This window comes from Lepisosteus platostomus, chromosome 13 (genome assembly GCF_059453375.1).
Source record: "Lepisosteus platostomus isolate fLepPlt1 chromosome 13, fLepPlt1.hap1, whole genome shotgun sequence".
In the NCBI taxonomy this organism is placed as follows: Eukaryota; Metazoa; Chordata; class Actinopteri; order Semionotiformes; family Lepisosteidae; genus Lepisosteus; species Lepisosteus platostomus.
The window spans coordinates 43,524,052-43,547,377 of NC_142623.1; the positions used below are offsets into that span (position 1 = coordinate 43,524,052).

The 23,326-nt window shown below is 40.4% G+C and overlaps 1 protein-coding gene across 2 annotated transcripts in view; it reads right to left on the reverse strand.

The window, feature by feature from the left end:
- sgcd (sarcoglycan, delta (dystrophin-associated glycoprotein)) overlaps nt 1–12,429 on the reverse strand; it is a 177,612-nt gene extending 165,183 nt beyond the window's left edge. For both annotated transcript variants that reach the window (XM_088604813.1, XM_088604814.1), the window contains exon 1: nt 11,895–12,429. The gene's annotated coding sequence lies outside the window, so the exon portion shown is untranslated. The remainder of the gene's footprint in view (nt 1–11,894) is intronic.
- Nucleotides 12,430–23,326: the final 10,897 nt, after the last annotated feature.

Consider the following 23,326-nt stretch of genomic DNA (forward strand, 5'->3'; position numbering starts at 1 on the left):
TCTCCCTCTCCCTCTCACACAGGGGAGGAGGATGCCTATCCTCCAAGGCAATCGAAGCTGCGGAGCTGCTGGGCTGAAGCCCCTGGCTTTCCGGTGCAGCGGGGGCACGGCCTGTGTGGGAGACCTTGCCAGCGCTGGTGGCATGAATGGTGGACAAATAACGCCAGGCCATGGGCCCTGGGGGCTTTGCAGGTAGTCTTCCTTTTAAAGGGCAATTTATTGAGAAGTAAAAAGCACAGGTGGCTTGATTTCGTCCCCAAATACTGGGAGTTCAACTAGGCAATTGAAGCAAGAGGGAGCGAGGAGCCACATGGCATACTGTGATGATGCTCCCTACTTGTTTACTTTAATATTACAGAGCTGCCATCACCATCCCTCTGGTGATGTATGGATGTACATAGACATCATGCACAGCGGATGCTAATGTCTTCCATTAAACTTCAAAAAGGCAGTTATTCATGTGCTTTGTTTTTTTATTTGACCCAGACCACATTTACAGTCGATAAGCCTTCTGTGCCCGATGTTAATAGGCATGTTAACCATAGTAGTATAGTTAATGTATTTTTTTAAATATGGCCTTAAGATAGCTAATGAAGTCTTGACTGGACTGCAGCTTGACATCTCATGCCATTCCTTTGAGTTCAGTAGTATTTCATTCTGAATTCAGTCGTCTTTGTGCAATTCATCTGCATTTCATATTAGAAGATGTTACATAATTATATCCTGCAGAACCCAAGAGAATTGCATTAAACCTTTGCCAAGGTTTACTAGAAACCGCAACACAAAGACCAGCCTGCGTATCTTGAAGAAAATCAACACAAACATTTCCACGTTACTGGAACTGACATCTTGTACAAGTAATGTTCGCAAACATATCAAATTGCTTTACTAACTCGCATTCCAATATACCCCTTTATTATTAACTGAACAAAACTCAAACCAAAGAGTTACATCAAAGAGACAATGATTAAGACCAGAGAACACCTTTGTCCTTGGCAGTGGCTTGCAATCACAGCAGCTTTTGAGTGTCCAGATTGGTTTTATTAACCTCAAGGGAAATTTGAATGTATGAATTGGAGCGGGCCATTTTAGCCGTTTAGCTTGTTTGGTTGCTAGTTACTTTTCCAATGGCAAGATAATTTCCTTTACATACATAGCTATACTGTTGTCATGTGCAATACTGTACTGTATGTGCAGCTTATTTTTATCATGACATTATCAGATTCAGAAAGGACACAGCACCTACAGTAAAAAGAAGAGATGCTAGGATTCCCATTTGCCTTAAACATACTAAGCACCCTTTGCAAACCACACAGAGACAAGCACACCGATATGGACAGTTTCATATAATGTGTCTGCTTTCTGGGCTCTGTCCTCTACGTGTGGCTAAGTGGTGTCCTGAAACTGGTGTCGGCTGTGGGTGTCTCTTTTCCCGCACTTTGCTTCTCTGCTGTTCAGAGTAGTTGCATTGCAAAACTGAGTGCATTCACTGTATACAGTAATCGCTTCCTCAGAGGAGCCATCCCATCTCTCCCCTAATTGGACTCACAGGCATTGTTCACTAATTTCAAATCATATTACGAAGTAGAGCAGCTCCCAAACCAGATTACTTTTTCAGGAAAACAATATTCACGAGGCGCGCTTACACGCAAGAGCAACACTGCAGCTGATCACGTGGATGTTGTGGGTAACATCCAAACACCGGTACGTGAGTGGACTGGGGAGAGCACTTTTAATACAATGCTAATAAAATGGGATTCTTTTAATGGACAATTCTGTGCCCCCTTGCCAGATTCCTGTGCCAGGAACGTGCTGCATGTCCACTGGCTCAACGAACAGAGGCAGAAAAGAGATTGGAGGACATGGCTCACTTTTCCACCCTCAGACTCTTCACTCTGGGGAGCGCCCCTCTGCAGTCGGTCCTACCTGATGAGATGAGAGAGGCTGTAGCCTGCAGGGTGGAGCCTCGGTCACTTCACTACTGAAGAGTGACCAGGAGACCCTACCTGCCCCGGGGGATAGTCAGCAAAACAGCGACCCCTCCCAATTCCCCAGTCTGTGCTGAACCTCCTGTCTGTCAGAGACCACAGCGTGTTGAAAGAAGAGCAGCGCGGAGTGAGGGTGGGTCAGTGGGTCGTCGCTGTCAGCCAAAATGTAAAAAATAATTGGAAGATCTAACTAAAAAAAAAAGGACTAAAGATTGAAGTGGTCTGATCTCTGCACAGTCTCAGGACAACTAATAAACCTATTAGCAGCACTGCATTACAACTTACATTAATATTATCCAATCGGTACATTACATTTTGACAAAAATCCAAAATACTTATTACATAAATCCATTGTTTTCTTCATTTCTGATGTAGGCTTCTAGTATTTGTATTTCATGGTTCTTTAGATTCATGGTATCCAAACATGTCAGCTTAGTATGATTACTTCAACTACAAAACATCCCACTTATTTTGTCCAAACTTCCTCCAAAAGTTACAGGGAAAGAGGAAAAGCAAAGGAAAGAAATACCCTCACGCTAATCCTGGCCTTCAACTGCCACATAGAGAAAGATTGAAAGAAAAGGCAGAAAAATAAATGAAAGCCAACAGAGGAACAGAAAGATAACAGGGGAACTATCTTGATTTGACAAGCTCAGTGGTGGTGTGCTTTGACAGACCTTTCACTTTCTGGTTCTGCTGTTAATGCACTGCCATTTAAACAGCTGCTGTCCTGTAATTTCATGGTGACTGAAGTGGTACTCACTTCTTAGAGGGTTCTTTTGTAATTTTCTTTCCCAAAGGAAAAGCAAAAAGACATTTCGTTGCATCCTGTAAAGTTGGAGAATTACAGGAATTGAGAAAATGAATGGCACACTCCATATACAGTATATATACTTATGTGCATACAGTGTGTGGAAGATTGGCACTTCAGAATGATTGTTGAGGTCCCTTGCACACAAACACATTTGGGTTCTGGAGGTTGAAGCAGACAAAAAAAAATTGAAACAAGAGAAACTATCTTCCCTGGAGTTCAAATGCCCTCAAGACAATACTCTGCCTACAGGCTGGGGCAGGTAAACTTTTACCAAGTACATACATTACTAGAATACACAGAGTGCCTACAACTTCTCTAGTTTAATGGCCCTGCCTCACTGAGGACACAGGGGTTCAAATTAGACTTACTGTTTATACAAATAAAATCCCATCAGCACATTCCGTGCAATCACAAGAAAAACAAATCTGTAGTCTTCTTTATGGCGGCCTCTAGTGGAGGCGTGTGGGTATCACAGACTCTCGGGCTCCTCAAGGGAAACCAATCACAATGCATGAAGGTTTTCCTGGGTATCAAGGGCTCTATCGATAAATGTGCTGTCTTGAAGTCAGAGTTTATACAGTATAAACCTATTAATACATTGTTACACACATTTACTTACTTGTCAGGATCCTCAGATGATTTAATATGATTCATTCAGTTTTTTAAAAATGCATTCTGAAAGGAGAATTTTAAAAGGAAATGTAAAAATACGCTTGTCATTTCAATGTCAAAATGCAACTCATGTCTCTTCCTGATTGGACCAAGCCGGTCACAGGATTTGACCCTCCAATGCAGACAAAAGCAATCCAGTTAAACAGCCATTTAGAAAAATACGCAACAATATTACTGTTCCGTACATGACTGGATATGGGAGGCAGGGTAGTGTAGTTGTGAGGTCTCTGGTCTCATAACTGACTGGGTTATGAGTTTGGGTCGATTTACCAATGATTTAATGCGATCTAGGCTACACTTAAAAGTTCAGAGCAATTAAAAGATTAAACCCCCTTACACAGGAAACAATTTATCTCCCTTAAGTTTCAAAAGCCTTCTGAGAGTGTGATGTTGCTGCTGAAATTTAAACGGAAAAAACAGAGCACTTTCAAGAAGAATCATCTGTAACTGAAAGCACACGTCTTTATTTCCTGCACTGAAAACAAGGTAGAAAACCAACAGAGAGGAATGGTATTTGCATTTGAGCTTGCCACATTGCGGCTTCTATTTACTAGTTTAAAAAGATTTCAGTTTTCCATTGCTGTTAAAAGTAATTTCTAAATCAAAAATTAGAACCAAGATGTGTGATTAGGCAATAACTCCCATATAATAACTGCCTATAAACAATCTATTATTGTGTAATTAATGGTGTTATAAATAATAAATGTCCTGAAATATTAGTATGATTACATACAGTACCTTTAATCCTAAACTTAGGAATGTGCAACCCTAGTCCTAAAAACGTTGTATCCAGCTGAGCTTTGAATGGCTTAATTAGATCATTCAGTTGCATAATTAGGAGAACTTAATATTTTCCATGGAGCTGTAGTAGCTCAGACGGCAGGGGTGTCTAGCTCCTGACTGGAAGGTCTCGGGTTCAATCACAGGTGGGAACTTGCTCTAATTCCTTCCAGACGGCTCCCAGGTCCACTCAGGCTGCTTTCCAAATATGTACCGGGGGTTAATCCTTCCGGGGGTAATAAGCCAGCCAATGTGAGATGCTGACCGCATCACCTCCACCTCCAGTGTCTGGTGGTTGAGAAAAATGGTGGCCCTTGCCCCCCATTCCCCATGGGCCTTTATGGGCCGGAAAGGGACCTATCTATGTCATATTTCCTATGTCAAAAGCTGTTGAATTGTGTCTACTTGGGACACCTGGGTTAGGGTTAAGATTAGAGGTATACTGTAGTTCTCGCTGTGGTATGGTCTCGCTATGGGTTTGTCGTTAACATCCATGTATGGTCATAAAAGCTCCACAGGTTTGACATTGCCATGCAGAGCCTTAAAGCTTCATAAAAGTGAAATCACCTGCTTTCTGTCATTCAGCTGTCAGCGTCCTCTAGAATCTTCAAAATCGGTTTTGAGCTGGACTTAAATAAATCTTACCAACAACGGTTAAAGTAATTCTTCAGTAGGTGTACCACTGTGTAAAAACTCCAATCCATTATCTCAAAGTCTGCCCTGGAGGGGAGGGCTGGGTGTGTGTGGTGAGGAGTGTGGGGGCATCAGCAGTCATGGAAATCTTTTTATAACCTGCCGATACAGTCCGCCCTCTGGAGGAGCCACACTGCCCCTGACAGGAACATCTGATTGCTTTATTTACACGGCTACCAAACTGGAGGGTGAAGGCACAAGTCCCCAGCTAGCTGATTAGTCTTCATCAGTAAAAATAAAAGACTACAACAGAGGCTAATTCACCAGATGGAATATTAAAACTGCTATGTGGCACCAGGATGCAATTTTACAGCTCTCTCATGATAGGTCACTGCAAAATGAAAATACTTTTGGAGAGTCTGCAGGGTGTCTATTAAGGTAATTATATTTCTCTAAATGAAAGCTCTTAAAACTATTTTTAGCTATGAATATTGATTTAATATCTTCCCTTAAAAAGCCCTTTTCCTAAAGCTCATTGCTTTTGAGATAAATCCATATTAATAGAAAACAGAGTTCCTCTTCGTAGTGCATGTTATGGTTCCCATGAGCTACAGCAGGTTCAACCTTGGACTGACTTTTGGTAGAATGCAAATAAAATCAAGCTCTCAACCAAGCAGGCTGCCATTCAAAAGACATTAGCAATCGGTGCATTTTTTCACCATTGTACATCAAACCAAAACTCAATTTTGTAAGAGTATATTTATAGATCTGCCAAGACATACATTTTCTGCAGAAAAGAATAAAATCAATTTCTCAGCAACAAAGCTACTTAAAAGTGACTAAACTCTCTCTGCCCAGCTGGTGCCCTGGAGGTCACAGTCAGAAAAGACCAGAACAAAAACATCATATGATGAATAAACAGGCTTATAAAAAACAGTCAGAATCTCAGGAGGGACTGGAAAGTGGTTGAAGGTAATGTGTTCTGGCTAAAATATTCAATTTAAATGTCCCTGCTATGTCTGAAAAATATTATGAATTGTTTGAAGACTACTGTTATAACTCATTACACTAGCTGTTGGGACCACCATGAGCTGGTGGGTCCAGAGCAAAGCAAAACAGTGGCTTTCAGTGACTGGGCTCTCTCGCTGCAAGCTACCTTAATCAGGCAAATGTATAAAGCAAATGACAGCTACCCGGTAGTAAGAAATTCATGCCGATTGCTTGTATTCTAAACACAAACACATGGGATTGCTCTTATCAATATTTCTCTTGCTGAAATCATTTCTGGTTCCCGAGGGATAACATAATTAGGGGTGTTTATCGGGAAGTGAGGGCGTGAGAAGCTTTAGCTTGTCTGAGAGTCAGTCCCCCAACTGTAGGACAAGTCTGTCAGGACCCCCAGCAGAGCGAGGACTTATCCAGGGGGCAGCTGCGCAGGAGGAGGTGGAGAGAAGGGATACAGACAGGGATGCCAGGGAATTGGGACCGTCGCGGTTCCGCGCGGGCTCGTGTCCTTGCCTCTCCACCCCGCCGCTTCGTCCCACAACACCTGGGGCGCGAACCCAAGTCTCCGGCGTAACGCAACAGGGAAACAGCCACATGAGCTAAGGGAGACCTCCCCCAGCCCAGCCGGCCGAGGTCCCTGCTACGCGCAGGGAGGGCGAGGACGTCACTGTGTCTGAACTAGCTCCGCCACACACTGCCAGGAAGGATTACGAGTCAGACTTTCAGAGGGTAAGGAGAAGTGATGACATGGAAAGCACTTCACTGCTGCAGGCTGGTGGAATGGCCAAGTCAAATCAATGGGTGAGGCCAACTTCGTCTGGCATCCCCAATGCTCTCCATACCTCTTTGCCAGTACGAATCAGTATCTGGCAATTAGATTTTTCCCCCAGCTCATATTTCACAAGACAAAGTTTACCATATTTATTTCCAAACATTAACTTTTTTTGTCACATCATAAATCACGGTGCATAATAATGTCAGAGAGGATGGCCACCCTAAAGGGTGACACTTAATTACACTTAGTGCCTGATTTCAATATTATCTCCTTCTTGCCAAGAGCCTGCTGCACAGCACCGCAGCAGTGCAAACCTGCATAAAATGATATGCAGTGTTATTGTGCATTTAATAGCACGCCAGTGGCACTTGTGTAGCATTTGTTATATAGGGAATTCAGAAGCTCTCCTCTGGAGATAGAAATCAAATAATGAATGAATTCACTTCCTCAGCTCACTTCATTTCTTAAACCATTCAGCTTGCCAACATCCTGATAGCAGGTTTTACCTTCGTGTTGCACTACAAAAAAAAAAAGAAAAATGGTAAAAGAGAGCTTAAAGAGTAATTCATAACATCTTCCCTGTCGAGATATAACCATCGCTTTTTTTAAAAAAAAAATACCTCTAAGAAGATCGCTTGAGATTCACACAAGAGTCCTTGAACTAAACCTCCTGAGATGTTTATTTCCATTTCTTGTGTCTCAAGTATAGTGTTCACTTTTGCCCCAATACAAATAAAATGATACATCTGTGTATTAAGCACATTGGCAGCATTTATACCCTCTTTAGCTTTTTCAAAAGAAACCATGGTGATCTGGCTGTAGCAACAGATGGTTGAAGTGTTTTGACAAAGAGAATGAAGAAAGTGTACCGTAAGAGACATCACAGCACACTGAACTTCATTTGCAAAAGCCAAACACACTAGTAGGGGTAAAATGTTTATGGAATTTGTAACTTCATAGGCAAGAGGCAAGACTATACTTGTGAGGTTTTTGGAAATGTTCAGAGAGGATGTACAGTATATATGCACATACTGGTATAGCTCCAATTTTATAGAGTGAAGAAGGAAAATATTTCTATTTTAATTCATGTATGAGCAGCCTCCGACAATGTCTAGTAAATATATCTGGCCAAGATGAACACCCAGAAACATAGTATAGCCCTGAACAAGCTGTGACTTTTTAAGATTTATATTGAAAGAAACAGCACAAAAGAGGCTCTAACCAGATGCTTTAGACTTTCTGACACTATAAGCAATGAGAAACTTTAGTGATGCTCCTACCAAGATTTCTCTCAGGTTTTAGCCATGACGAGTTTAACAGCTGAGATTAATAGAGAGCAACTGCAGCAGGTCCAGTAATTCACACACCGACCAGCTGCCCACCTGTACTGCCATGCAAGGGCTCTGCATTCATCCCAGCAGAAGCATCTCCTCCTGGCTGCAGTCTAGCTCCTGTTACCCAGTGCTGCTTCAGCAGCATCGGTGTCCAAACACAACGTGATGGAAATATCTGTAGCTGCCATTACTCCAGCACCTGCACAGGATGCAAGCAACATCCTAAGATCCAACACTTACACTGAGGTTTTGGGAGATGGGGCTCCTTTGCTTGGATCTTCTCCCAGTTGGATTCTGGGCACGGGAAACTCGTTACATTCTTGCAGCTTTACGGCTTCATGCAATCTGGAATTGACAGCCGACCCTCAACTTGCTCCCATGACCTTGTACCCGTTTTTCACCAGCGCACCTACAGCGTGGCAGCTTGTTGTTTTTCACACCTACAGGAGAGTTGGCATCTCTCACTGGCCATACTTCCAAAATCACAGATGCCCTGCAATTCCCGTGAGTCATTTTTGCACAACAAAGGATAGATACCGTAGTGTTCCCATCGACTTACTGTAAATCATCTTGGCCTTAACTACAGGACTTAATTTCTGCTTATATCGGAGATTGAATAACGATCCTCTTTGGCTGGATCATTGTTAATTAGGATTTTGTGATTCTCATTTTTTTCTTAAAAGCAATATGCCAGCTGGAGCTAATAAAGATACTTCAGGATAGACTGGGCCACATGACCAGGGGAAAAAAACATTTTAAAATTTTGTTTTTTTCCCCAATTAAAACACATTGCAGTAGGTGAGTGATTGGAGTTAAGCTCATACTGGCGTTCTCTCTTGCATACGCAGAATGAAGAGCAATGGAAGATAGCGGGAGGTGAGTGTGTCAGTATGCAAGCAAAAATAGATGAAGAGACAGACTCCTCTTTGTTGGAAGATAGCTCAACAGTAATACAGAATATCAAATAAGGAAGCAAAATGTATTGCAGTCAGTTTTCTTCTTTTTAAGATAATTCCTGGCATCACCCTGCACATTCAGTTGGGTAATGTCTGCATTACAAGTAGAGTCTAAATGTATCAGAGTAGTTGTTGTGTCTGTAAATGCAATGTATTGAACCTGTCCCTCCACATTAGTTTAAAGACATTCCTTGTTAAGTGTGAGCAGGTTTTGAATTTATTCATCTTGGTTTGCGATTTCATATTAAAGATTTATTCTGGTTTATTTGATTCTTGCCTTCTGGTGCTTAATTTGAACTTTGCAGCTCTGAGCATCACATTCTATTTGCATGACATGCGACTTCAAAAGGAAGTCAAGGAATTGTTTATTTCTTTCTTCTTTTAATATGGATTCTGTATGGAGACCAAGGGATTTGATAGGAAGTCTTATCCCTTTTAAAGGGGAAAAGAAAAACCTGTTTAGTTTAAAGCGGGCATTTAACTGTTGGACTCCAGATTACTCACTGCAGTGCGATTTAGCCTCCTACCAAATGTCAGTGGAGAAAGAAAAAATACTTGATGTTACAAAAGCATATCACATAAACAACTAAAATTAAAACTGGCATAGGTGTTCCAAGTCTACATTTAGAAATCACTGTTCTCTGTACAAAAATCCTAACATTTCAAAGAAAAGAGTAAATTACTTGATCTTTGAAAATGTGGAGAGAGACATCTGCTCCAGCTACTGTAGGCATTTAGGATACAATTGTCCCTGTTGAAGGATAAGGCTCCTGCAGCAGTGTAAAGGATGGCTAACACATGCTTGCTCTTTGGGTATGATTTCACTGTCTGCATGACAAATCTATACAAACTTGACAGTTTGAGCAATGATGGTGCAAAAGGGTCACTATTTTATTTTGTGACTATTGTGTGATGCTGATGGGTGGTTGTACCAGGGTCTCTGATAATGTGTGCTTTATACACCCCTAAACCTGAAAGTCTTTATTTTATTGCTTTCTATATAATAGTAATGGATCAAAAACCATTTCATTTATAATTAATACTACTCCCCTGTTAGTCTAATATTACTACATGACCGCTTACCAAGGATTTGAGCAAGACACTGTAGTCCTGCTCCCTGTTCTTGTACTGTAAACCCATCTTAATTTAATATGTGGCTCACTGATCACACAGCCATCACCCTGCACTGTCAAGTGCCTTGCTTATGAACAGTCAATCCCATTTCATTTTAACTGCGTCCAAACTCTGTTCTGTTCCGGTCCAAGTTGGCTGAAATTCTGTTGTTTGAACACCTAGATCTCCTGTACAGATGTGATATCTCCTGTTCCAGAGGGCTAGAATTTTTCACTCCTGTCTCTGCTTCTCTGTGCTGAGCTTGTACAGTATGTGCCTGTACTAAAGACAGTGCCAATCTTCTGTTTCAGTGGGTGAACAGGCAGCTAATTCTGTACCTCTGTCAATTGATTTCCTTCCAGCCATGTAGGGGTTTCTCTTAACAGACTGGGCAGCCAGCCAGGTTTCCCAGAAGTGCTCATTATATACTTTTTTACACTGAAATTGAGTTTTTGGGTAGTCATTTTGCAACACAAACCCCTCTATATGAAATGTAGAGATGGTTCTAACACTGATACTTATGTTCAGTTCTGTCTTTTTTATTGTTGCCAAAGTAGAAGCATTTCTGGCACAAAATGTTTCAGCTCAATTTTCTTTTTTTATTCACAAGCACCTGTGAATTACATAAGAGTCCGATTGTGACCGTACACAAACATATTGTAGGAAGTATTTAAAAATTAAAGCATGCATCCTAAAGTTTAGCCATGTTTTAAAAACCCATTCCCAGGCCTGGACCTGAATAAAAACGGTTCAGATCTCTCAGACACGTTCTTGTTCATTGCATGAATTTATATCACAAACAGGTATTATAGCCTATTGAAGGCTCATTGATTATTAGTGATTGCAAATGACATCGGAAAGTGCACCTCGTCTTTATCATTTGAAAGCAGCAATCTCCTTTATCTGAGCTTTACCACAGCTCACTGGAAAATGAGAAATTGAGAAAACAGCAAAAAAAACAGTGGCCGAGTTCAAAGGCACTGTGATGATCCCACAAGGTTATATAAAAACATGCAGGAATGCATGTCAATGACTTCAAAGCATCAGGTCAGAAACCTTATTATTGTAACTTTCAGCACACATTGCATGAGGGAAGATGCATTGAATTAGGTGACTTGAATGACTTTATTAATAGATTAAGTGAATTAAAACCTCAATACCATAATAACACTCACTTCCTTGTAGAGTTCTGGCATAGAATTCTGCTTAAACACTTCAATTTCACTTTGGATAGGTGCATTATTGCAAATGCATATAAATATAAAATATTTGTGCTTTTAGTTTTAAGAGTAGGTTCAGTATTGGATCCCACAGGAAAATGCAACAGATTATCTACAGTTTTGGTGGGGGGGGGGGGAACATGTCACCTGGCTGATAAACATGAATGAAATCGACAAGAGGTAAAACCAAATACTGAGCACATGTGATAACGGAGCTCACCGACACCAAACCTCTGCTTCTCACTTTTCAACACATGCACTCTTACAGGAGTGCTGCACGCGATGTGTATTAAGACATGTCCCTGACGAATATTGAATAGTTCTGCTGTCTAAAATCTGGGTGTTTAAATGAAGTAACCTTTCTATATAAAATTGCAGATCTCTGAAAATATAGTTACAGCAATCCCTAAAATGATCAGGAATAATTCTGAAATCTGCCTTTATGCAGCTAAAAGAGTCTCTGCACCTGCTTAGGTACACAGAACATGGGCAACAGTACTAAAAATGTCATCATATAACTCACATCAATTGCAAAAATAGTAAGTGTACACAACTGGAAACTCAATGTCCTTACTGTCTATTTGAAATGAAAAGGGTATCCTACCTCTTTATCAGATGCCCCCCAAAAAATAAAATCACTGCTCCATGCAACTCAGAAAACCACAGAGACTGAAAGAAGGTGTTTTTTTTTCTGTTTGTTCCTTCTTTACAATTTACAGCAAAAAGCTACAGATACTCAAATCCACAAGGAGGTTAGTGTCCATGGAGCTACATCAGTTAGGAAATCATGCCTCCAGAGGCTGAAGACTGTTTCTTAGGCAGATATCTTTAATAGTAAGAAAGTACATTAGTCCTTCCCCTGGAATCGACAAGAGAGAAGAGGGACTTCAGCATCCTTTATGATTAGAAATCCAATGTGTGCATTTCTTAATCCTCGGCTGTGAAAACCATGCAGGAGAATAGAAGATAGTGGAACATCAACACGCTTCTTCCTAAGGCAAACAGCCCATCTTTCCCCACCAGCCTGCTGTATTTGTTTGGGACTGGATCTGTGAGAGAAAAGCTAGCACTGTCAGTGTTAGAGTACATTAGCATCTGTGAGCTCGGAGTAGGTGGAGTTTTCTTTGCAGCAGAAAGGATCATGATTTGAAATCCAAAGGAGAGAGAAAATAAAAGAGAGAGAGGGAGAGGTGGAGATGAGAGCGAGTGAGTGAGGGCAAAGAGAATTAGTACAGAACAGCTACAGCTGCTGCAAAGCTGGAAAATTGTCAGCCTCGATCCCACAGGATGGTATAAACATTGATTAAAATATTTAAAGGCATATTCTTACTTCTTTTTTGGTGGGTGGAGGTAGGGAGGATCGGTTGACCTCAATCAATATATTTTGTAATACACAAATTATCTTTCTTGGTTAAAATTTTAATTTTAGGGTGTGTCACAGTATTTTTAGGTCTCATTACTCATTTGTTTAAATTTGAGAGCATCTTCTTTCTAAACTAGAATCCAAAGGCTAATCTTGTACACTTACGAGACTTTTTCTTTCATTTCAATTCATTCAAAATACAATGTTGGTGTTGTTTTCATCTCATGACTGAGAAATCCTGAAGGTTTAAGCAGTTCAGAAATGGTGCATCTTCTGTGGTACAGAGAAGGTTTGGTGAATAATATTGAAAGAAGATTTCTGCAACCAATGTTTGCAGTGATCACAGTTTTTATTTCCCCTTTGCTTTCAAGATGAAAAATTTTACAATTGCTTTTAAGCATCCACACAGATCTTTATTTCTAAACTGTACTGCCAGCGGTACTTCAAACTGCAAGACCTGGGAGCTCCCAAAATGTTGTATTTTGGAAAAGAAAAATCCTGCATCTATTTACAGTATATCAATATAAAATAAATCATTCACTGTTATTTTAGTACAATGACATTGCTTAGTTGAAGTCATTACATAATGCTGGTATGTACAGCACACAGGGAAGGCATGATGGCCAGTACCAGGGGTGCTGTGTGCATGAAGTCTGTATGTTCTCCCCATGTTTGCATGATTTCCTCCAAGTGCTTCCAGACTGAGGGTTTACTCAGTCCAAAAGCTTGCAGGTGCACTAGGTTAATGGGCCTCTGAGAAAACTGGCCCTGGTGTGGGTGCTTTCTGTGTTTGTCCAGTGACTGACTGGTGTCCTGGTCCAGGGTGTACTCTACCTTGTGCCTGTTGCTTTCCTGGGATAGAATCCATCTGCCCCCAGCACCCTGAATTAGATAAAGCAGTAGGAAAATGTGCAGACATGTATACTGTACAGAAACAGTAGAGGTTAATTCCATGATGAGAGTGAAAAGGAAACATGGGGCTTCGGCTGTTGAGGCTTCTTCAGGAGTCAAAGGCCAAAACGCAGCCTTGTTTCTTTCTATTTTCAGGGTGGAATCGACCTCAGCTGCCCGCACACCGACAGCTGCTCGCCTGAATCTTCCTGAATGCCCCGAGAGGCAGGAAACACACTAATAACGAACAGCATTTGATGCTTTTAAAATGCATTTCAGTATAAACACCATCCAAAACTAAAAACAAAGGATTATAAGGTACTTTTAAAATACTAGTTTAGCTTCATAAATATAGGCACAGCAAATCTAAAAGTTGGCATAGTATAGTCTATAACTCACAGTGCATTGTTGTGGCTACAGTACTGGGGGAACTAATCCATTGAATACTCCAAACTACTTCATCCACCAGTAAATAGTGAAAACTTGCAAAATGTCATTCAGCGTGAACATGGCAAACTGCATTTGTTTGAATAAATCAATGGTCTTTGCCTGCTGTGTACATTACTGCAGAAGGATCTAGAATAAAATAGAGCAAAAAATCGTTGGTTCCATACTTTCAAAAGTGAATGACTGGTCATCATGTGTACCATTTTAATCCCTTTTAAACAACGGATTGTTAGCATTGTTGCCGATCTGTTTCTGTTACAATATAGTAGTAGCAGATGGCCAATTTAATTGACTGAGAAAATGCAAAGCAAACAAAACTTTCTATTTAAACAATCACCCATCCAAGATCATCTACTCATTTCTGCTCAACAGCCACCTAAGAGAGGTGTCTCACAGGTGGAATAATTGCAGGCTGGTAATGTTTGTGCACTAACTCCTGATTGATCAATTGCTGTATATCCACTGATCCTTTGCTCATTTGTCTAAGACAATAATGCAGATACTGAGCCTCCATACGTCATTAATAATAATCATGTTAAATTTCTATTGAAGAGCTTGACATTCTACTGAAAATGAAAGATCTTAGCCACTGCCAGGATTAAGACAGCACACCGACCGATTCAGTGTGAAAGTATGCAAGATCACTCCTTGGTTCTGTGCACTGAGAGCTCCTGGGTGCTACTGCATATGGAGCTTCTTGGTTCTCATTGAAGTCATAGTCATGGTTAGGTCCATTTTGAAGCCTGCAAAATGATCCTATTCCTTTAATGTTGGCTTTAAAAAACAATGTTGATTTCTGGTCATGATACAAATGGCATCTTGGTGAATAGAGATGAATAGAGCTGCCAGCTCTCATTATTCTACACACATTCCAGGTTTTCCTTAAATACCTCCGTTTCAGATCCGTCTCGGCTCCCTGTAGGAAAGGGAAGAGCCGGTGAGGTGCATTCGCGATAAAACACAGCCTTTGTGTTGAGAGTTGAGAAAAACAGTCAAAGCTGCACTCAAACCTGTAGCGGAAGCCCGGTGGATTTCTGTCGATTGCAATCCATGCAAATATATACAACACATCCCAGACAGCGCTTTGCATGACTGACACGGACCACATACAAAACACAATGTTTCTGCCATTTCAAGCCAAGTAGCAGATGAATAGTTTTGTGAGAACAGAATCCAGTCAGGCACAACAATCAAAAATTGACAGATACTAGGATTTAGAAACTAAAAAAAACAGAATGTAGGTTAACTTTCAATAATAATTTATGCTAGATGAGAAAAAGTTTTTTTTTTCTGCCATCTCCTTTACTTTTGTTCCTGTAGATAATTGAAGAATTAAAGAAATGGGTGTGCTACAGAATTATCCAAGATGTTGTAATGACGAGTAAAGTGTTTTAATTCATACGAGTTTGATTGTAAACAGTCAGTCTTTTTTGCCTTTTCCCCCCCCCTCTTCCGTGGTGTCAAATATTTAAATATTCCCTTTTAGGCACCAACTCATTCTTACATTACAGGATTACTAATTTCATGCCAAAAACAATTCAATAACCTGCCATAATAGTAATAAGGTGGGTTAAATTAACAATTGTCTTTGTTTCAATATCACAGGTCCAAAGAAAAACATTAGAATTTTGTTTTTTTTTACATTAATAACAGGATAAATAAACTACTGTAGAAAAGCAAGGGCATTTCTACAAAATTGGCAGGGAAGGTTTCTTAGCAGATTTTCACAAGAAAGCCAGTGAAAGAAAACCTTAAACAGCTGGATTTCTCTAGAAAATCCAACTGAGTATAGGATCTCAAAGTCAAATTTGCTATTAAAGATTCATGATGAACATCATGGCCAGTAGAGGGACCTTTACATAGGTTATATCAGAGAAAAACTCCCTGCACTAAAAAAAAAAAAAAAAAAAATAAAACTCCATTTAGCATCGTTTTAACATGAAATGACATTCAAAAGCATTCTGCATGGAACAATGCAAGACTGCTTTCAAAAACAGACTTTTTGTTGTTAAGGAGATCATTTTATTGCAGAATGTTTCTCACACCTGTAGAGCTTCCATGTTTAAATTGCAATGTGAAAACATTATGTTGCAATCTTATTTCAACTATAATCAAACACCCGGAATAGTTAACGGCTTTCTGCCATTAAATTAGTTTTGGTTCTGCCTGTAGACAAAACTGCAGAAAAACATTCACACTGAATCCTCTCAACGTTGTCTGACGCTTGCAGTTCACAAGGCACACAGACTATCTGCATGTTACAAAACCACATTTCTCAAGTGTGCTGTGCAAACTCAGCTGGACCCTGGGGAGTCACTGGATCATTGAGGAAGACACAAACGACATTTGGAGAAAATTCTACCTGTTAAAAAAGGTCATTTTGTTTCCTGTAGCAGCAATTGCTAAGCCTGTTTCAGGTGCAGTACATTGAATTACATGTCCCTGAAGTCTTTTATAATGCTTAAAGCTTTTCAGCCCCCTCTGCTGTAGGATCTATTGCATTTTTTGAATATTTTCCAGAATTTTATTCAATATATTATTGATTGTGCTGTACCACGATGCTAGATGGATCTTGAAAAATACCATGTTGAATAGTGCAATAACAGAACCTTAACATAGACCTACAGTACTGTAGGCCATATCGTTGTCTACATTACATGCCGAGTCAGTACTGCACCGAATTGGCACCTAGACCATTTGTGATAAAGAAAATGCTTGATGTACACTCTCTGGTTAAAATTTTCTGAACTCCCTACCAGACTGGACATATGCAAACAAGCTGTGGCAATGCTTTCAAAAGCGTCTATAATACTTGGATGCAAGTGCACTTGCACAGTTGCCTTCAGTGGGGGGATGCAAAGGGGGTGAGGGTGCAGAGCACTAAAATACTTTTTTCACTGGGGTTTGCTCTGGCTGTGGTAAAAGACTTGTCTGTCCTTTGTTTTTCAAGTCAATGTCACATTGCCTTGCACTGGGAGTCTGCTTGTTTCACTAGGAGCGTCTCATATTGTGGCCAGTGAATGCACTGTAAAAAGCACATGGCAAATATCAGACTTGAAATATTACTATTAAGTGAATTAATACTAAGTTACAGTATACAATGTACTACTAGTACAAGAAGATGTAGAAAAAAAAAGAACATTTCTGTCCTGTCAAGTGACAGGCATAATTCCTGCTGTCAAAGGAATGTTAGGTGCATATGGGTCACTAGAAATGTGTCTTATTAAGTCTTGAGCAGAGATGGCTACAGACGATTCGCACTGTACTCTGATTTTCGAAAATTCTCAAGGGCTTGGCAAACCAACCATTATGGCAAGATCAAAAAGGACACAAGGACCAGGTGTCACAAATGGAATTAAAGAACAGATACACTTTCAATCCAAAGCGTGAAGAAAGTTATAGGACTATCTAGTACGAGATGCTGGCCTATGCTTTTGAAGTCAATTTTCCGGAATACTTCAGTAAATGGCTGGATGAGACTCAGACCAGCTTCATGCGAACAAATGTGCTCCTCTTGCTTGTAAGAACACATTGGGTAAGCATGTATAATACTGTAGGTACCATAGTATACAATGATAATTTAAGAATTACATCATACTCTCAGATATCTGCTCCAGGCTGTTGTAATGGTTTTGGCTATGATAGTGAACACACACCCCACATCACATGAAGGATGCGATTGGAAGATTGGTGCCTGCCTGTACTTAACAGCAGTAGCATTTCAGGATGCATAGCACTTAACGTGCTAATGTTAACAACCAAAATTCACAACAGTTTAAAAAAAAAAACACAATTCATCCTTTTTTAATCCTGTGAATATAGTTCTATTTCAGTTCATAAAAGGAAATACCTGTTACATGGTGAATACACAAATGGATGTTTAAACATTCTATTACACATTACTCATAAAGATGATCTCAGGAGCCATGCAGCAAAGAATCCTGAGAGTGCATTTATTTGTTTGTCTCAAGGAATTAGGCTGAGGAATATTAGCAAGCTGACTTTGCAGTTACCCCTGACCTCCCTTCTGATATTTGCTCAGGGATTTTAATAACCCAAACGCAGGGCCAGAAGTTTTTATTGGTTTGTGGATCTGGTTGTTTTTTCTTCACTAGTCAAAAACCTGAACAGTCACAGAAGAAAACTGGAAGAATCCCCCCCCCCCAAAAAAATTGTGTAACGCACCAACCAAGATGAAAGAACCTTTTCTCTCATACTGTACAATGTACGCTAAGGGAACGCAAACAAACCCTACTGTCAATATTTCCTACTGATAAAGTGCTCAGAGGCCTAAGCTAATGAAGAGTGTAATAGAGTGACACCAATGGATTACAGTTAGATGCACAATTGAGTGTGATTTTAAAGCACGCCTAAGCACTCTGAGACAGCTAGGATAAATCTGGCTCATTTATGATTTCAAACACTCAATCAAAAAAAATCTTCCAACACTAGCCGAAGCACAGCACTGGAAGTCTGAATATCAGACTCAGTTTGTGTCAGGAAGACATAGTTTGGATACATTTCCCTTTTTTTTTTTGCAGAGGAGAAACCACAATCAGCTGTTACTTCAATTGTTCAGCTATGCTATTCAATCAATTGCTGCCCCAAGAGATTTTTTTTTTTTTTACAATCCCTTTTGATCTCCTGTGAAAGTTTGTATCTGACAGATGACTGGAAAACTGGCAAAGAAAGAAGTCACCAATATTAAAACAAATATAAAATACTACAATAATGAAGCAGGTCCTGCAGAGCAAAGCCCCCAGGATCCCAGAGCAAAAAAGACCATTAGATACCAAAGGCACTTCTGTGTGCAGCAAAGAAGGAGATTCTGAGACACAAGAGAACAGATTACAAAAGGGGATAACAATTAAGACAAAAGCCAAAGTAGGATGCTGTGAACACAGTAGGATATGTTCATTATTTATTTATTGATTCTTGTTATTTTCTTAAACCAATAACTTGGGCTGATAGCCTATGCTGGTAGAACAAGTGTGCTAAAAAAGAAATAATCGGAGTTAAAAAAATCTGCTTTTGACCTGGGGACATTACTCCTCACCTGGCTTGGTTAAAAACAGACACCTGCTGTTTTATGCGACACCTCAGGAATGAAAAACATCAGGGAGAGTCACTGAGCCATAAGTGGAAATATTTTATATGATCTCAGCACAATTGGTAATGGTCAACCAGAAACCTCCATTCATGATAATAACATACTGTAGGTTGAGCATGACTGGACATTGCAGAGAATGCACTTTAGGCATGTCTTTTCCCAGTGTTCTTCAGAAATGGACAGTTTTATCACAAATTAAAACCTCAAACCTTCTTTGGACTGCGCTGTGCCTCCTTTCATGCCTACATCCTTTTCTGTATTGAATGGAGCTAAACTAAACTGTCTTTTTTCACTGGGTTTGCTCTGGCTGTGGTAGGAGACCAATGTCTGTCCTTTGTTTTTTAAGTCAATGTCACATTGCCTTGCACTGGGAGTCTGCTTGTGTGACCGTCGCGGTTCTGCATTGGCTCATGCCCTCCGCCACCCGTTCCGTCCCACAGCACCTGGGGCGTGAACCCGGGTCTCGAACCTGGGTCTCCGGCGTAATGCAACAGGGAGCCAGCCACATGAGCTAAAAACCTCCCCCAGCCCAGGCAGCGGAGGTCCCTGCTATGTGCAGTGAGGGCGATGACGTCACCGTATCCAAACTAGCTACACATGTTTCACCAGGAGCTTCTCATATTGTGGCCAGTGAATGCTCTGTAAAAAGCACATGGCAAATATCAGACTTGAAATATTACTATTAAGTGTATTAATACCAAGTTAATAGTACATTGTATACTGTTACTTACTATCAGTACAAGAAAATGTAGAAAAAAAAAGAACATTTCTGTCCTGGAGAAAAGTTGATGACTCCCACTGCAAGTTCGGGAGGAAATGAAAATCTTATCTTCCTCTTCTACTCTTAGTTGCATAAGCATCCCACCTGTTGAGCTCCCTTTGCGCCCCTTTTTTCTACACCCCTCCCTCCACCACCTCTTCCTCCTTGCTGCTGCCTCCCCATTTCATTCTTCACAAGCGAAGGGTGTTGCGATAGTGATGGGCATCATTTCTTAAGCCAAGTGCATTTACACCAAAATATTATAATATGCGCAATAGTTGAAATTGGATTAAACTACTGAAATGATTCAGATTGTATATTATATTTCTGTCTGGTCTCATAGGTTTACATGACTGGGTTACTTATTGTATCCTACAATCACACAATGTTTAATCCAAATTTAATTTTATGAACAAACAAACAAAAAAAGATTACAGCATTGGGAAATGAAACACTACACATAAGCAATATAGGAACAAAAGAAAAGTCATCATTTCAAGGGACTTAAACAAAAATAATAAGTGAATACTGTACAATATAAACACATCCACAGAGATTTGCATGAACAGTAAAATTCATATTGCATAATTTGATGCATAGGCATAAGGATATGCTACTCACCACTTCATCATACACAGATTATCAAAGCCTTTGCTCAAAATAAAGACTGTGAAACTTCAGGAGCTCAAATAAACACTTACAAACCTGAAGATCTCAGCTCTCTGCCCCTGTGACAGACAATTTCTGAATGAATCCAAGACCTCAGGAAGTCTGATTGACTGTGACCCGTGTGGAGGAACTCTGCCTTGGACGGACCATGTTGTATCCATATTTATGAAGGTGCAAAGCATTCATTAATTGCATTTTTATCTCTGCTGTAGTGTATTAATGAATACTATTCTGCGCACGCATCTACGTACAAGTAACAACAAGACCAAAAGAAACCTAGCTCAGGAGCCAAACTTCTCCTTGTGACAGCGTGCAGTGTTTGACCTTGGATTTCCTTGTCACCTGCTACACTTCTCCTGGAAAAGGCCCTGGATTTTTAATGGAGGGTCTCTGAAAGAGTCATGCTAAAGGCAATCCAGCACTCGGCAGAGGGATTTATTACAGACAGGCTGATATACGCGAGTCTGAGGAACTACAGGATTACTCTTCCATTTACAGCAGAGCAATAGAGGAGGTTGGGGCAACCGATTCCATGTTTACAGGTTATTAGGAAGCGTCTTGCCAAAGCTGTAAAATATATACAGGTCTATATAAACCCAACCATTTCAACAGCATTGCATCTCCATTTAAGAGAGGTTTAGACAGCAAAAGAGTAGATATGTGCTGTTCCTTGTAGTGGATTCCATTTAATAACTTAGAAAGTGCGTATGTGGAATCAGTCTGCTGTCTCATAAACCACTAACCACAGCACAAGCGGTTTCTACATTCAAGAAACAAGGAATCCTCCACATTGAGCAATGCTCTCTCCTGCAGACTCGCCACACCATGCCCACCATCCAGTGGGAACACCACAGTAGGGATAAAAATGGAAAAAGCCCAAGGAGGAAATTCAGCAGCATACTTTATCAAATGAAAGCTTGACTGAATGCAAACTATTGTACCACATCAATAATGTATTTAATTTACATACAGTGTAGGGATTAGGATTATAAAATAATCATTCCATCAGACAGATGGCATTTTCTAGGAAGAGAATGAGTGACACCTGCTGAGCTGACGAACTCTTAAAACGACCACAGGAATATAGAGATCTCTTGAAGGATGCACTTGTGGCACCCCCGTCTCAACCTTTATCTTCCTACTTCCCATCCCTACCCTCTATCTCCCTCCCACTCTCTCCTTCCTGCCCTGCCAGGTTACCCTCAGCTCCAGGCAGCATGCCTGTGCAAACACACACAGCAGCTGCACGTTTCGAAGAACATCCGCAGCAGTCTCAGCAGCCTCCTCTGCTCCACTCCTAGTAGCCCCTGTTTGTCCCAGGCTGGGCTGCAACTCTTCCAGCATCTGCAAACGGCTCCTTCCAGCTCATCCTGAAGCTCTGCTGTATCCTCTCACCTCTTCCATGCACAAAACGTCCTAGTTTGCTTTAGTATTTTATAAAATGCTTGTATTGTAAAAACATTTGCATTATCTCCCCACCACTACAGTACCTGTACTGGGTATGAAGATAATTGATTTTCCCCAAACACAGACCATGTGGTAGAAGGACAAGGTCTTAGACAATAATGATCTTAAAGTAGCAGCACAACACAAAAAATGTTTTACAGTTTCATCATTTTTTGCAGCTGGCCAGACTCACATTCTTCATCTATTCTTGACTAGTATTTCCAATTTTCAATTAAAAGTGACTAATTTTCATAACAGCTTACATTCTCACAATGTGATCTCTTGTGACCAGGATAGGAATCACCTATGTTTACGGGCAAGATTCTTGCAAGTTTCATAAGTGATTTTTTTTTTCTCCATTCAGTGTAAAAACTATGAAGAACTAAAACAGCATGTGATATCACTTCAAACTCATACATGTAATTAGTTCATGGGTATCCTTAAGGTCAGAGGAGGAATAAAAACCAGATCCCACCTCTATCCCGGATTGAGCAAATAGTTACTACTAGACTAAACCAACTATTTATTTTCTTTGAAACAGCTTGTAAACTTGATCATTTCATCCAGGGAGTATTCAAATTTACAAAACATCACTTTGTTCCGTATCTTTTGAAGATTTCAGTCAATTTAATCCTGGGGCTTTACAAATAAATCTGTGGAGAATTGCAGGTCTGTTTTTCAAAGACTATTTTTATAGTTTTCCTACCCGACTCATAAGCAGGTTTTCCCCTACAAATGCTAATTTCCTGAAGATTACAGAGGACGCGAGAGTCCTTTCACAGCCATGGCATATAATCGCCTTGCTTTCCTGTCTGCCAACTTTCATTGTCCAACTGCAGTGTCTTTGATGCTTTTTCACAGGGTGCAATGGTCTCACAAAGTCATAGACACTGTAGGTGCTGGACCCCAGGGAGCTGTCCTGACCATGGAAGCAATATGCACTCTATATGCAAAACCTCTTACTATGAAATGAGCTACCTTTCTTGTATTGAAAGTCCTCCCCCAGTCAGGCATTCGCATGCTTTGTTCTGAGGCAAAATCCCTTGGGGTATAAAATTCAACAAGCCCTACAGCCATTGTACCCTTAACCTTTTTGTCTTAATTAATATTTCTTGATTGAAGAATAAAGCGGGGACCCTGGTTTCCCCCCTGCGATTTCAGAACACTAGCAATGCAAACATTCACCTTTTCAGTATGTAAAGCGCTTCAGGAGTGTGACTGCAATAATAATGAGCAGAATCCATTCAAAATGAATCACCAGTTATGATAACTTTTTTTTTCCCCCCTTCTTGTCCCACTTACTTTACGTAACTTTACATTCAGGTGTCCTTGTGCTGTAAAAGCGGAGTC